The 13618-nt window shown below is 46.8% G+C and overlaps 1 protein-coding gene and 1 non-coding gene across 2 annotated transcripts in view; one reads left to right on the forward strand and one right to left on the reverse strand.

The window, feature by feature from the left end:
* LOC124606569 (dorsal-ventral patterning protein Sog) overlaps positions 1-13618 on the reverse strand; it is a 491731-nt gene that overhangs the window by 253374 nt on the left and 224739 nt on the right. The window lies entirely within an intron of this gene.
* Trnaa-ugc lies at positions 11618-11691 on the forward strand. Its single transcript has one exon. It is a non-coding gene; the product is annotated as a tRNA-Ala (tRNA).

Genomic DNA, 13618 nt, shown 5'->3' on the forward strand with positions numbered 1-13618 from the left:
AATGTCTTTTGAGCTGAACTGAATGTAGTGTATTTTCTCAAAATTAAGGGGAAGTTTTCAGAGAACAACTGAATAATTCTTTCAAAAAACCTCAATAGATTAGAAATAACAGCCAACCAGCTGCAAAATACCAGTTTATTACACCTTGACCATTGTTTCGCAACTGATCGTCTATTATTTCTAATCCAATGAAGCTCTTGAATGTATAGTTGATAAAGCAGAACCATGTTGACAACCTTTGAAAAAAAATCATTAACAGTATCTTCTGTTTCTTTCTCTCTAATGGGATTTATTATGACACCAGCATTGCCTGCAAAAAGTATCATCTGCGGAAAGTATCTTCTACAAACAGTACCAATTCAGCTTGTTAAATGCTAACCTGTAGGTCGTTCACATACAAGAGGAATAGGATGGGCCCAAATTTGAACCCTGTGGGATTCTCTTTGTAATTTCTCTTCAGTCTCGCCATATGAGGCCAGGATTGTGGTGATCTGTTGCTTTCTCCGTGATGGGATTTATAATAACATTAGTATCATCTGCATAAAGTACCAATTAAAACTTGTTCAGTGGTAAGTGGGAGGTCATTTATGTAAATGAGAAGTAGGAGTGGACACAGAATTGAATCCTGTGGGACTCGCTTTGTGATTTCTCCCCAGCCTTGCCACATGAGTCTGGTGGGGTGGTCATGTCTTCTGTTATTTTCTCCCTAATGGGATTTATTATAACATTAGTATTGTCTGCATGAAATATCAATTCTGCTTGTTCAGTGTTAAGTGGGATGTTATCTTGCGAACCATGGATGAAGGGTATCAGGCGGATGCCATATTCCTTGACTTCCGGAAAGCGTTTAACTCCGTGCCCAACTGCAGAATCACAACTAAGGTACGAGCATATGGGATTGGTTCCCAAATATTTGAGTGGCTCGAAGTAACAGAAGCCAGTACGTTGTCCTCGATGGTGAGTGTTCATCGGAGGTGAGGGTATCATCTAGAGTGCCCCACGGAAGTGTGGTAGGTCCGCTGTTGTTTTGTATCTACATAAATGATCTTTTGGATAGGGTGGATAGCAATGTGCGGCTGTTTGCTGATGATACTGTGGTGTACAGGAAGGTGCCGTCGTTGAGTGACTGTAGGAGGGTACAAGATGACTTGGACAGGATTTGTGATTGGTGTAAAGAATGGCAGCTAACTCTAAATATAGGTAAATGTAAATTAATGCAGATGAATAGGAAAAAGAATCCGATAATGTTTGAATACTCCATTAGTAGTGTAGCGCTTGACACAGTCACGTCGATTAAATATTTGGGCGTAACATTGCAGAGCGATATGAAGTGGGGCAAGAATGTAATGGCAGATATGGGGAAGGCGGATAGTCGTCTCTAGTTCATTGGTAGAATTTTGGCAAGATGTGGTTCATCTGTAAAGGAGACCTCTTATAAAACACTAATACGACCTATTCTTGAGTACTGCTCGAGAGTTTGGGATACCTATCAGGTCGGATTGAGGGAGGACATAGAAGCAATTCAGAGGCAGGGTGCTAGATTTGTTACTGGTAGGTTTGATCATCACGCGTGTGTTACGGAAATGCTTCAGGAACTCGGGTGGTAGTCTCTAGAGGAAAGGAGGCGTTCTTTTCGTGAATCGCTACTGAGGAAATTTAGAGAACCAGCATTTGAGGCTGACTGCAGTACAATTTTACTACCGCCAACTTACATTTCACGGAAAGACCACAAAGATAAGATAAGAGAGATTAGGACTCGTACAGAGGCATATAGGCAGTCATTTCTCCCTCGTTCTGTTTAGGTGTGGAACAGGGAGGGAAGATGGTAGTTGTGGTACGAGGTACCCTCCGCCACGCACCCTATGGTGGATTGCGGAGTATGTATGTGTATGTAGATGTAGATGTAGATTCACATACATGAGGAATAGAAGTGGATCCAAAATTGAACCGTGTGGGAGTCGCTTTATGCTTTCTCCCGAGTCTCGTCACGTCAGTTTGTGTTGTTGTTGTTGTTGGTGGTGGTGGTGGTGATGATGATACGGAGCAAGGCTAGTCGTCGGATAGGAGCTCACCGCGCGCGTGAGCCCGGCAGGGACAGGCAGGACTCTTTCGTGTCGGCTCGCCTCCCAGCGGCGCCCCCGGAGAAAGCTGTGACTGTGTCCGTCTGCGGCTGCGGCTGCGGCGTGACTCAGGCCCGGCAGGGGCCAGGCCAGCCGAGGCCCGGCACGGCCGCGGGTCGGCGACCCGGGACCGCGGTCCGCGAGGCCCGGGTCCCGCTACCGGCGCGCGCCAGCGGTCACCCAACGCCTCGACACCCGCCTTCCGCACATCGGCAGTGGTCCCCCCACAGCTGGCATCGGCCGAGGAATCTAGAGCGTCTCAGCTGTAGCGGGCGAGTAAAATCGAAAACAATTCACCGATCAACGTTATTGTGACAATGTACTCCTACCCACGTGCGTCTTCGCAGGCGTGCATTCGGCCGTGACTCCATTTTTATCGATGACAATGCGTGACTACGTCGAACATCGCAGGTGGGGGAGCTCTTGGAACGAGAGGATATTCGCTAATTGGACTAGCCTGCCCATTCTACATCTACATACATACTCCGCAAGCCACCCAACGGTGTGTGGCGGAGGGTACCTTACGTGCCACTGTCATTACCTCCCTTTCCTGTTCCACTCGCGTATGGTTCGCGGGAAGAACGACTGCCGGAAAGCCTTCGTGCGCTCTCGAATCTCTCTAATTTTACATTCGTGATCTCCTCGGGAGGTATAAGTAGGGGGAAGCAATATATTCGATACCTCATCCAGAAACGCACCCTCTCGAAACCTGGACAGCAAGCTACACCGCGATGCAGAGCGCCTCTCTTGCGGAGTCTGCCACTTGAGTTTTCTAAACATCTCCGTAACGCATTCACGCTTCCGAATTACCCTGTGACGAAACGCGCCGCTCTTCTACGGATCTCTCTCAACCCTAGCTGGTACGGATCCCACACTAATGAGCAATACTCAAGTATAGGTCGAACGAGTGTTTTGTAAGCCACCTCCTTTGTTGATGGAAGATATTTTCGAAGGACTCTCCCTATGAATCTCAACCGGGCACCCTTCTTACCAATAATTAATTTTATATGATCATTCCACTTCAAATCGTTCCGTACGCATACTCCCAGATATTTTACAGAAGCAGCTGCTACCAGTGTTTGTTCCGCTATCATATAATCATACAATAAAGGATCCTTCTTTCTATGTATTCGCAATACATTACATTTGTCTATGTTAAGGGTCAGTTGCCACTCCCTGCACCAAGTGACTATCCGCTGCAGAGGTTACTTCAACATGCTGTGTTCTCTTTGCTAAAAACTCTTCAATCCAGCCACACAGCTGGTCTGATATTCCGTAGGCTCTTACTTTGTTTATCAGGCGACTGTATTGAACGCCTTCCGGAAGTCAAGGAAAATGGCATCTACCTGGGAGCCGGTATCTAATATTCCCCCGCACATGTGTGACGCATTGGGGAGACCTATTGCAGTACCACATGCACCAACGTTTCTCGAACAGTTGTCAACTGCGCTGATGGAGGAATGCAAAGCCATGCCACAATAATTCCCTCCCAACCATGTGACAGCATCAGAGCACATAGCAGACTATCTACTGCCGACCGTGGTGATCACATATTCTACTAAGAACCGTGTGCCACCTTTTGCAATGTCCAGGGGACCAACATATATCGCGATAACTACAATGTAATTACTGTCTTTGAATAAAAGTGTCATTTATGTGCTTTTTCCAGTTTCTTTCTGCTCTACACTGTAGCTGTTCTTCCTGATGTATCGTTGGCAGATCGCGGTGGCACACCAAAATCGGCAACGCGAATCGATACCACAGACTTCAGTGAGGGCTCACTGCAATCCGCAACAACCAATGGGAGATGAGAACTTTTGACATTGCAGCGCGTCAGTAATCGTGAATAATTTAATGATTATAAAGAATCCACCTCGACTGCAAATAGAAACCGGCTGTTGATCTAGGTTTCGGCGCGGATAACCATGCCTTCTTCGGAACCCACTAAACTACAAACTGCCTAAAGAGGCATGGTCCAATATTAATTTGGGCGATCTGTATTAAGTGAATTCGAACATGGGCAGATTGTTGGTGTGCGTATTGTAGTTACTTCCTCAACCAAGTCAACTGAAGTGTTGAAGAGGCAGCATATCTAAGATTTATACCGCATACAGGGAATACAGAAATGCTATGTCACAACGCGGACGAAACTGCATGTTGAGTGATGGTGATGGATGATCATTGAAGGGGACTGCGACGAAAAACAAGGGGACGGCAGCTGCAAAAGTCACTGCAGAACGGAATGTCGTACTCGCGTACCTTGGCAGCACGAAAAACAACACGAGGAAAACTCTAGAAGCAGAGAACTGCAAGGCGAGTTGAAATTACAAAACCACCCATCACTGTTTCCAACTTCTCCTCGGTTACACCCTCAGAGAGTGAAACGTGGTGAGGATTCCATGATTGTTTAGGCAGCCGTATTGTCGTGTTTCACGTTGTCCATTGTTACTCTGCAAGGTCGCGTTACTGCGAAGGATTATGTGACCATTTTGGCTGATTATATTCCTCCGATGCACAATGTTTTTTTTTTCCCCAACGGTGATTCTGTGTTCCAAGATGACAGGGCGGCTGTTCACACATCTCGCAACGTCCAGGACTGATTTTGTGAACACGAGGATGAGTTGTCGCACCTCCCCTCGCCACTACAGTCACCAGATCTCAATATTATTGAATCTTTGTAGTCCACTTTTGAGAGAGGGGTGCGTGGTCGCTATCCACCTCTACAGTGGTTACCTGAAATTGTCATTGTAGGGGTTTCACGAAGATTGGCATGAGATTCCCTTGCAATCCATATGGGACCTGCAGTTATCTATTTCCAGACGATTGGGAGCTGTTTTGAAAGCCAACGGTTTTCCTACACCGTATTAGGCTATGTAATGTGGTGCTTCCGTATTTTTGTCCGCCCTTTGTACAAGTGCGAAGGGTATTCGCTGACAATGGTACCAAGGCGCAAGGTGTATTTCACACTTGTCACTGTGTCGCAGATGGAACCAAAGCACAGGGAGGCATGGTCAAAGTAAGGACGTTCTAAAGCGTGTTATAACAGTAGTCGGACCGTCTTCTCTGCTCACAAGTTGATTTATAAAGGTAGTGTATTATTTTTCGTTCCTCTCGGTAATTTAATTAGTGCATAAATGGCGCCAGGTCGTATTCTCAATGAAAAGGTGGAGACAATGGATCGATGTGGGGACCTGACAGTCAAATGGCTCAAGTTTCCAGCTGTGGTTCTCTGGTAACCTGAGTTTCATAAATCTTATTACTGAATAACTCTTATCTGAGAAACATTTTTTATTTGCCTCCAAATATGGGATTTTTTAAACAATCAAATGTGGCATTTTCCCCGCCCTCTGCCAACGTTTCAGTCTCTCCCTGTGCACGCTACAGGCCATTAAAACTATTACACCCGGAAAGATAGCAAATAACGATGTTCTGCTTATTATGTTCGCACAGTATAGTAGCAAGAATATACTGTATGATTGAAATTGGTACTACATCTCTTAAGTTCATCGTATGCATCCTGTGCTGAAATGCGTGGTAAGCACTTACCGTATAGGTTTAAAGCAATTGTTAGTCATTATTCGCAATACGTACGAACGACTCCACTTATGAAACTTCCTGGCAGATTAAAACTGTTTGCTGCACCGAGACTCGAACTCGGGACCTTTGCCTTTCGCGGGTAAGTGCTCTACCAACTGAGCTACCCAAGCACGACTCACGCCCCGTCCTCACAGCTTTACTTCTGCCAGTACCTCGTCTCCTACCTTCCAAACTTTACAGAAGCTCTCCTGCGAACCTTGCAGAACTAGCACTCCTGAAAGAAAGGATACTGCGGAGACACGGCTTAGCCAGAGCCTGGGGGATGTTTCCAGAATGAGATTTTCACTCTGCAGCGGAGTGTGCGCTGATATGAAACTTCCTGGCAGATAAAAACTGTGTGCCGGACCGAGACTCGAGTTTGGAAGGTAGGAGGCGAGGTACTGGCAGAAGTAAAGCTGTGAGGACGGAGAGCGAGTCGTGCTTGGGTCGCTCAGTTGGTAGAGCACTTGCCCGCGAAAGGCAAAGGTCCCTAGTTCGAGTGTCGGTCCGGCACACAGTTTTAATCTGCCAGGAAGTTTCATATCATACTCTGCTGCAGAGTGAAAATCTCATTCTGGACTCCAGTTATGCTAAAATCTTGTATCTCAACCTTTCATAAAAACAGGTAAATGCAGCGGCTACTGTACCATCCGCATGAGGCATCCAAATGGTTCAAATGGCTCTGAGCACTATGGGACATAACTGCTGTGGTCATCATTCCCCTAGAACTTAGAACTACTTAAACCTAACTAACCTAAGGACATCACACACATCCATGCCCGAGGCAGGATTCGAACCTGCGACAGTAGCGGTCACACGGTTCCAGACTGTAGCGCCTAGAACTGCACGGCCACTCCGGCCGGCTGAGGCATGCACATTCGAGGTGAACCACCCGAAGATGAGCAGCAAATGGTCTGAACCGACTATAGTTTACAGAAACAACAATGAAATCGAGATCCCCCTCCTCCCCCCCCCCACCCCTGTTCTGGAAATACTGCGAGCAGTAAGGCTCAGAAATAAACGTGTTGGGTATTCTGACTATCGTTCAAGTGGTACGAACTTCAGTGAGAAACATTTACGCAGGAGGCAGGCTGTGCGAGAGGAACATCCAACTATATTTCTGCCTGGAATTTTCAGTGCTTTCAAGAGCAATACAGAAGGCTGGTGTGATATAAACAGTGGCATATGTGGATTCGGAGAACTGGAGTTAAGACAGCATTCAAAGGGGGAGTTCCGAGAAGGTGTGTTTGTTGATATCTTCAGGAATATTCCCGTTTTAGCCACGTGTATTTCGTGCTGGACGTCTGAGATTAGCCACGGAAAACAGAAGACAGACGAAAGTAATACAGTGTACCATGCGGTCCGTTTTGATTGTCATTCCACTGCGAATATCCTCGGCCTGATTCTCTATTATTGAGGCAATACGTTTTAGATAATATGGCACCATTTATTAAGCTAGTATTTGGAGGGCTTTAGACAGCAATGTGGAATTAGCTGACAGTAGCGCATCTGGATTCTGAGAACTGTAGTTCGTCGACCGCTCTCAAAGTCGTTGGTTGAGCTCCAACAACGCGTGTTTACTCAACTTTTCTGGAATAGCCTCCTGTCAGCAACGTGCACCTCATTACGGGAAACAGACAACGTGCGAAAGCAGGGCGTCAACGCTCTTAGCGTGATCCTTTCAAGAGCCTCAAAGAGTGTAAAGCAGAGGAATGAAGTGGGTTATTGCCGACGATCCGTTAATTAACACAAATAAACAAGTTGCACAACGCAAAGTTTTCTAAGGAAAGTACCATTTAAACACATTCATGTTTATTCTAATGACCTCCAGGGTTTCAGAAGGCGATGTCACGAAAACTACAAGACGTACAGCAAAATGACGCACATTTGAATATAGAACAGCTCTCTAAGTTTTGAACTTACATTGCAGTTGGTCAATATGTTGACGGTAAGTGACGCGGCAGAAGTCAGTACGACAGTCAAACTCTTGCCGTACGCTTCTCAACACGTGATGGTTGATATCAACGACAGCATTAATTATCCTTTCTTTTCTTCCAAATTAAGAGGTTACGGAGGCAAGAACATACGAACTTTGATATAACCGCTAAGAAGAAATCACAAGAAGCTGAGACAGATGACTGTATGGTCACTGAAGAAAAAGTCAAACCAGTGCTTAGGCAGTTCGGCGTTGGGATACACGAGAACGTGTGTAAGAAAGTGTGGTGAACCACCGACTCGTTGCAAAAGGAATCTCCACTGTCTTGCTGTAATTTTGGCATAAACCATTGCTGCAACATGTCCACGTACCGAAACCATCCACAGTTTTCTCCGGAAAGAAAAACGGTCGACAAACTTTTCCAGAGGACAAGACACAAAATACGTTAACTTTAGGTAAACCCCAATTTCGTGTGGATATTCTGTACCAAAAACGTTATGACGATTAACTTTTGCCGGCCGGTATCGCCGAGCGGTTCTAGGCGCTTCAGTCTGGAGCCGCGCGACCGCTACCGTCGCAGGTTCGAATCCTGCCTTGGGCATGGATGTGTATGATGTCATTAGGTTAGTTAGGTTTAAGTAGTTCTAAGTTCTAGGGGACTGATGACCTCAGATGTTAACTCCCATAGTGCTCAGAGCCATTTGAACCATTTTTTATGAACTTTTTCAGACAGACGAAACGTGATTTCACCACTGAAAACCAACTTTTGTGAAAATCGTCTTCCTCCAGTAAGCGCTACAAGTCACTGTAAGTCAGACCAAAGCTACTCGTCCCGAGTAGTCAGCGCATGTAACAACTGTAGCCGGTGTGGTTTTGCAGGGAGACGTTTGATTAGAATTCTCCACACAGTTGACTGCGGTATCTACAGCTCTCTGCTCGCAAGTGCCTCCGTCTCTTTGGGCTCCTGACGGCTCGTCCCCTCACACACTCTATATTCTCTGCTGACGCTCCCGGTCGACCTGTTTTCTTCGCACCATAATAATGGCAAGCCTTCCGGTCCTGACTGTATACCAGTCAGGTTTCTTTCAGAGTATGCTGATTCAGTAGCTCCATATTTAGCAATCACATACAACCGATCGTTCGTTGAGACACCAGCACCCAAGGACTGGAAAGTTGCACAAGTCACACCAACACCCAAAAAAGGAAGTAAGAGTAATCCGCTAAATTATAGACTCATATCTCTAACGTCAGTTCGCACTAGAATTTTGGAACATAAGCTGTGTTCGAACAATATGAAGTATCTCGAAGAAAACCATTTATTAACAATCAACACTGACTCCGAAAATATAGTTCTTGTGAAATACAACTAGTTCTTTATTCTCACGAACTAATGAGTGTTATTGACAGGGGAAGTCAAACTGGTTCCAAACTTTTAGATATCAAGAAGACTTGACACCGTACCTGCCGGCCGGGGTGGCCGAGCGTTTCTAGGAGCTTCAGTCCGGAAACGCGCGACTGCTACGTTCGTAGGTTCGAATCCTGCCTCGGGCATGGATGTGTGTGATGTACTTAGGTTAGTTCTAAGTTCTAGGGGACCGATGACCTCAGATGTTAAGTCACATAGTGCTTAGAGCTATTTGAGCCATTTTGTCACCGTACCTCACAAGCGACTTCTAATCAATTTGCATGCCTATGGGAAATCGTCTCAGTTATATGACTGGATCGGTGATTAACTGTCAGAAAGGTCCCAGTTCGTAGTAATTGACGGAGAGTCATTGTGTAAAACGGAAGTAATATCTGATGTCGCCCGAGGAAGTGTTATTGGCCCTCTGCAGTTCGTGTTCTACATAAATGATTTAGGAGATAATCTGAGTAGCACTCTTAGATGGCACTGTCATTTACCGTCTTATAAAGTATTCAGATGATCAAAACAAATTGAAAACACTTTAGACAATATATCTGTATGGTGCGAAAAATGGAAATTGACTTTAAATTTTGAAAAGTGTGAAGTCATCCAATTGAGTACCAAACGTAACCCGCTACATTTCGGCGAACTGATGAATCACACAAATCTAAATGCTGTAAATTCAACTAGATATTTAGGGATCACAGTTACGAACGACTTAAGTTTGAACGATCACACACGTAATGTTGTGGGTAAAGCAAATAAAAGACTGTGATTTTTTGGCAGGACACTGAGAAAATGCACCGGGTCCACTAAGGACTACCTACACTACGCTTCCTCTAATGGAGTATTCCTGCACTGCGAGGGATCCGCAACAGATAGGATCGACGGAGAACATCGTAAAAGTTCAAAGAAGGGCAGCTAGTTTTGTACTATCACGAAGTAGGGAAAAAGAGAGCACCACGCACGCTAAGTAATCAAAAGCATCCCGACACACGCAAAAACATGCTTTTTTCATATTAGGTGCATTGTGCTGCCACCTACTCCTTGTCAGCGACTTCAGTAGTCATTAGATATAGTGAGAGGGCAGACTGGGGGGCTCCGCGGAACTCACGGACTTGGAACGTGGTCAGGTGATTGGGTGTCACTTGTGTCATACGTCTGTACACGATCATTTCCACACTCCTAAACATCCCTAGGTCCACTGTTTCCGATGTGAGACGTGAAGGGACACGTACAGCACAAAAGCGTACAGGCCGACCTCGTCTGTTGACTGGCAGAGACCACCGACAGTTGAAGAGGGTCATAATGTGTAATAGGCACTCATCTATCCAGACCATCACACAGGCATTCGAAATTGCGTCAGGATCAACTGCAAGTACTTTGACAAATAGGCGGGAGGTAAGAATGCTTGGATTTCATGGTCGAGAGGCTGCTCATAAGCCACACACAAGCTCATAAATGGCGAACGATGCCTCGCCTGGTGTAAGGAGCGTAAACATTGGACGATTGAACAGTGGAAAAACGTTATGTGGAGTGACGAATCACAGTACACAATGTGGCGATCCGATGGCAGGGTGTAGGTAAGGCAAATGCCCGGTGAAGGTCATCTGCCAGCATGTGTGTGGTGCCAATAGTAAAATTCGGAGGCGGTGGTGTTATGATGTGGTCCTGGTTCTCATGGAGGTGGCTTGCACCCCTTGTTGTTTTGTGTGTCATTATCACAGCACAGGCTTACATTGATGTTTTAAGCATCTTCTTGCTTCCCACTGTTGAAGAGCAATTCGGGGATGGCAATTGCATCTTTCAACACGATCGAGCACCTGTTGACAATGCACGGGCTGCGGTGGAGTGGTTACACGACAATAACATCCCTGTAATGGACTGGCCTGCCCAGAGTCCTGATTTGAATCCTATAGAACACTTTTGGGATGTTTTGGAATGTCGACTTCGTGCCAGGCCTCACCGACCATCATCGATACCGCTCCTCAGTGCAGCTCTCGGTGAAGAATGGGCTGCCATTCCCCAAGAAACCTTCCAGCACCTGATTGAACTTATGCCTGCGAGAGCGGAAGCTGTCATCAAGGCTAAGGGTGGGCTAACACCTTATTGAATTCCGTCATCACCGATGGCGGGCGCCACTAACTTGTAAGTCATTTTCAGCCAGGTGTCCGGATACTTTTGATCACATAGTGTGTATGATACGTGAACTGGGGGGCAATCAAATGGCTCTGAGCACTATGGGACTCAACTGCTGAGGTCATTAGTTCCCTAGAACTTAGAACTAGTTAAACCTAACTAACCTAAGGACATCACAAACATCCATGCCCGAGGCAGGATTCGAACCTGCGACCGTAGCGGTCTTGCGGTTGCAGACTGCAGCGCCTTTAACCGCACGGCCACTTCGGCCGGCGGTGGGGGGGGGGGGGGGGGGGAGGGGGGCGGGCAATCACTAAAACAAAAGCTTTCTCCTCAGAGTGTGAAAATACATTACATATGTGGATTGTGGACAGTTGAGAATGTTGGTCTCATGGGAAGCGTGGAAAGGATAAGTCCCTGCAGTGGCGCTATTCATCTGTGTCCTTGGTGGCTCAGATGGATAGAGCGTCTGCCCTGCAAGCAGAAGATCCCGGGTTCGAGTCCCGGTCGGGGCACACATTTTCAGCTGTTCCCATCGAGGCATATCAACAACACCTGTCGGCAGCTGAGGGTTTCAATTAATTATCGTTTATTCTAGAGAAGCTGCACTGTCAACAGTGGTATCTGTTCTTTCCAGTACCGTTACTATCTTCATATATACTAATAATAGTAATAATGATGATGATGGACGTACACGTCGGAATATACAGGTTACTAGATCCTGTCGTTTAATGAACAAAACAGGAGCTTATCGAACATCTGGGCGGTATTAGAAGGTCGTTTCTGTTTGCAATTTGTGTTAATGATGTAGTGGATAACGCTGAGATTCCGGAAGGTTATTCGCGGGCAGTGCTGTTATCTGCGGCCTCATTCCAAGATGATGTTATAAATTTAAACGAATGATGGAGAAGGGCAGATGTGTCAACCTGAGGTAAGGAACCCTGGTCTGGAAACTATGGAGTCGAAAGGTATAAGCGAAAATAGTTCTGATACGTGTGGCAAAGGAATACGGAACTGGTGTTGCTAAGATTGTAGAGTTGGCAATCCCGACGAACACTCAGGTGTAGCAGTAGGGATAACAACACAGCTAATCCAATGCAGATGGCGTACTGTATACTGGCACGAGCAATCCTTAGGCACTATGTAGTCTGCAGTCTGCGTTTGCAAGCTAAAGTACTGACGTCGATGAGTCTTAACCAAATGGAGTTGTATTACCCGGTGACGATACTTGCAGACATGATTTTCGTGTGCGGACAAGCAAATGGGAGTAGCAGAGAAGCGGGAAGGTTGTACAGGACCAAATATCCGCATAGATGACATGCGTCCTGCATCACGGAGAGATTTGCTGTGGAATTTTCGAGATCATACGTTTCAAGCAGAGTCGGACAACATATTACTACTTCTCTCGCGAGGCGATCACGAGGAAAAAAATGGTTCAAATGGCTCTGAGCACTATGGGACTTAACTTCTGAGGTCTTCAGTCCCCTAGAACTTAGAACCTCTTAAACCTAACTAACCTAAGGACGTCACACACATCCATGCCCAAGGCAGGATTCGAACCTGCGACCGTAGCGGTCGCGCGGTTCCAGACTGTAGAGCCTAAAACCGCTCGGCCACCCCGGCCGGCTCACGAGGAAAAACTTAGACAAATTACAGCTCACACGGGAGTTTATCTACATCCGCTCATTCCATATGCTATTCGTGAATGGAACAAGGAATGGGTGGTGGTGGGGGGGGGGGGGGGTAATGTAGTGCTACCTAAAACCTCCTCCGCCACACTAAATGATGTGGCTTGCGGACAGTAAACGTAGGCGTGGGTGTTGGCTCCACCCCCGCAGTTGGCTTACGGAGCCCCTGCGCCCGTGTCGCGCGCCAAGAAGAATTGTGCACGCATTTCTGCGATCGCTGCCATGTGGCAGGCGCTTATCTGATCACGCGTCTGCCCGCCAGGGGCCGAGAGCACAAGTATGCGCCGCGCCTCTAATTGGCGCTCGCATACTCGCGGCCACTATACTCGCCGTTATCTTCAGACCCTAGCACGGAACATTAGTAAGGCACTGTGCGCCCGTTATCTCGGACGGGGCTTCTCCCCGCTTCACACGGCCCGCCTGCTCCGGTTTCTGTACGGCGTCCGATACAGAAGAGAGAGAGAGAGAGAGAGAGAGAGAGAGAGAGAGAGAGAGAGAGAGAGAGCTCTCCTGTGATGTATAATTAGAAGATTATAGCGCCGCCAGGAGCCGGCTGAGTCGGCCCGCGCAACGTTCGGCCGGTTCCCCGCGGTCGGGCTGCGTTCTAACGCCCGCGATAACATCTATATGCGAGCGCTCTCCGGGCGTGCTGAATTATTCCCCTTTGTTGAAGGCTACTGTCAATTTAAATACGGAAGATTGCCATCGCTGAAATTTGTTTGGCATTTTTATTAACGGGGCGGCGGCTTGGCAC

Source organism: Schistocerca americana, chromosome 3 (genome assembly GCF_021461395.2).
Source record: "Schistocerca americana isolate TAMUIC-IGC-003095 chromosome 3, iqSchAmer2.1, whole genome shotgun sequence".
Classification (NCBI taxonomy): Eukaryota; Metazoa; Arthropoda; class Insecta; order Orthoptera; family Acrididae; genus Schistocerca; species Schistocerca americana.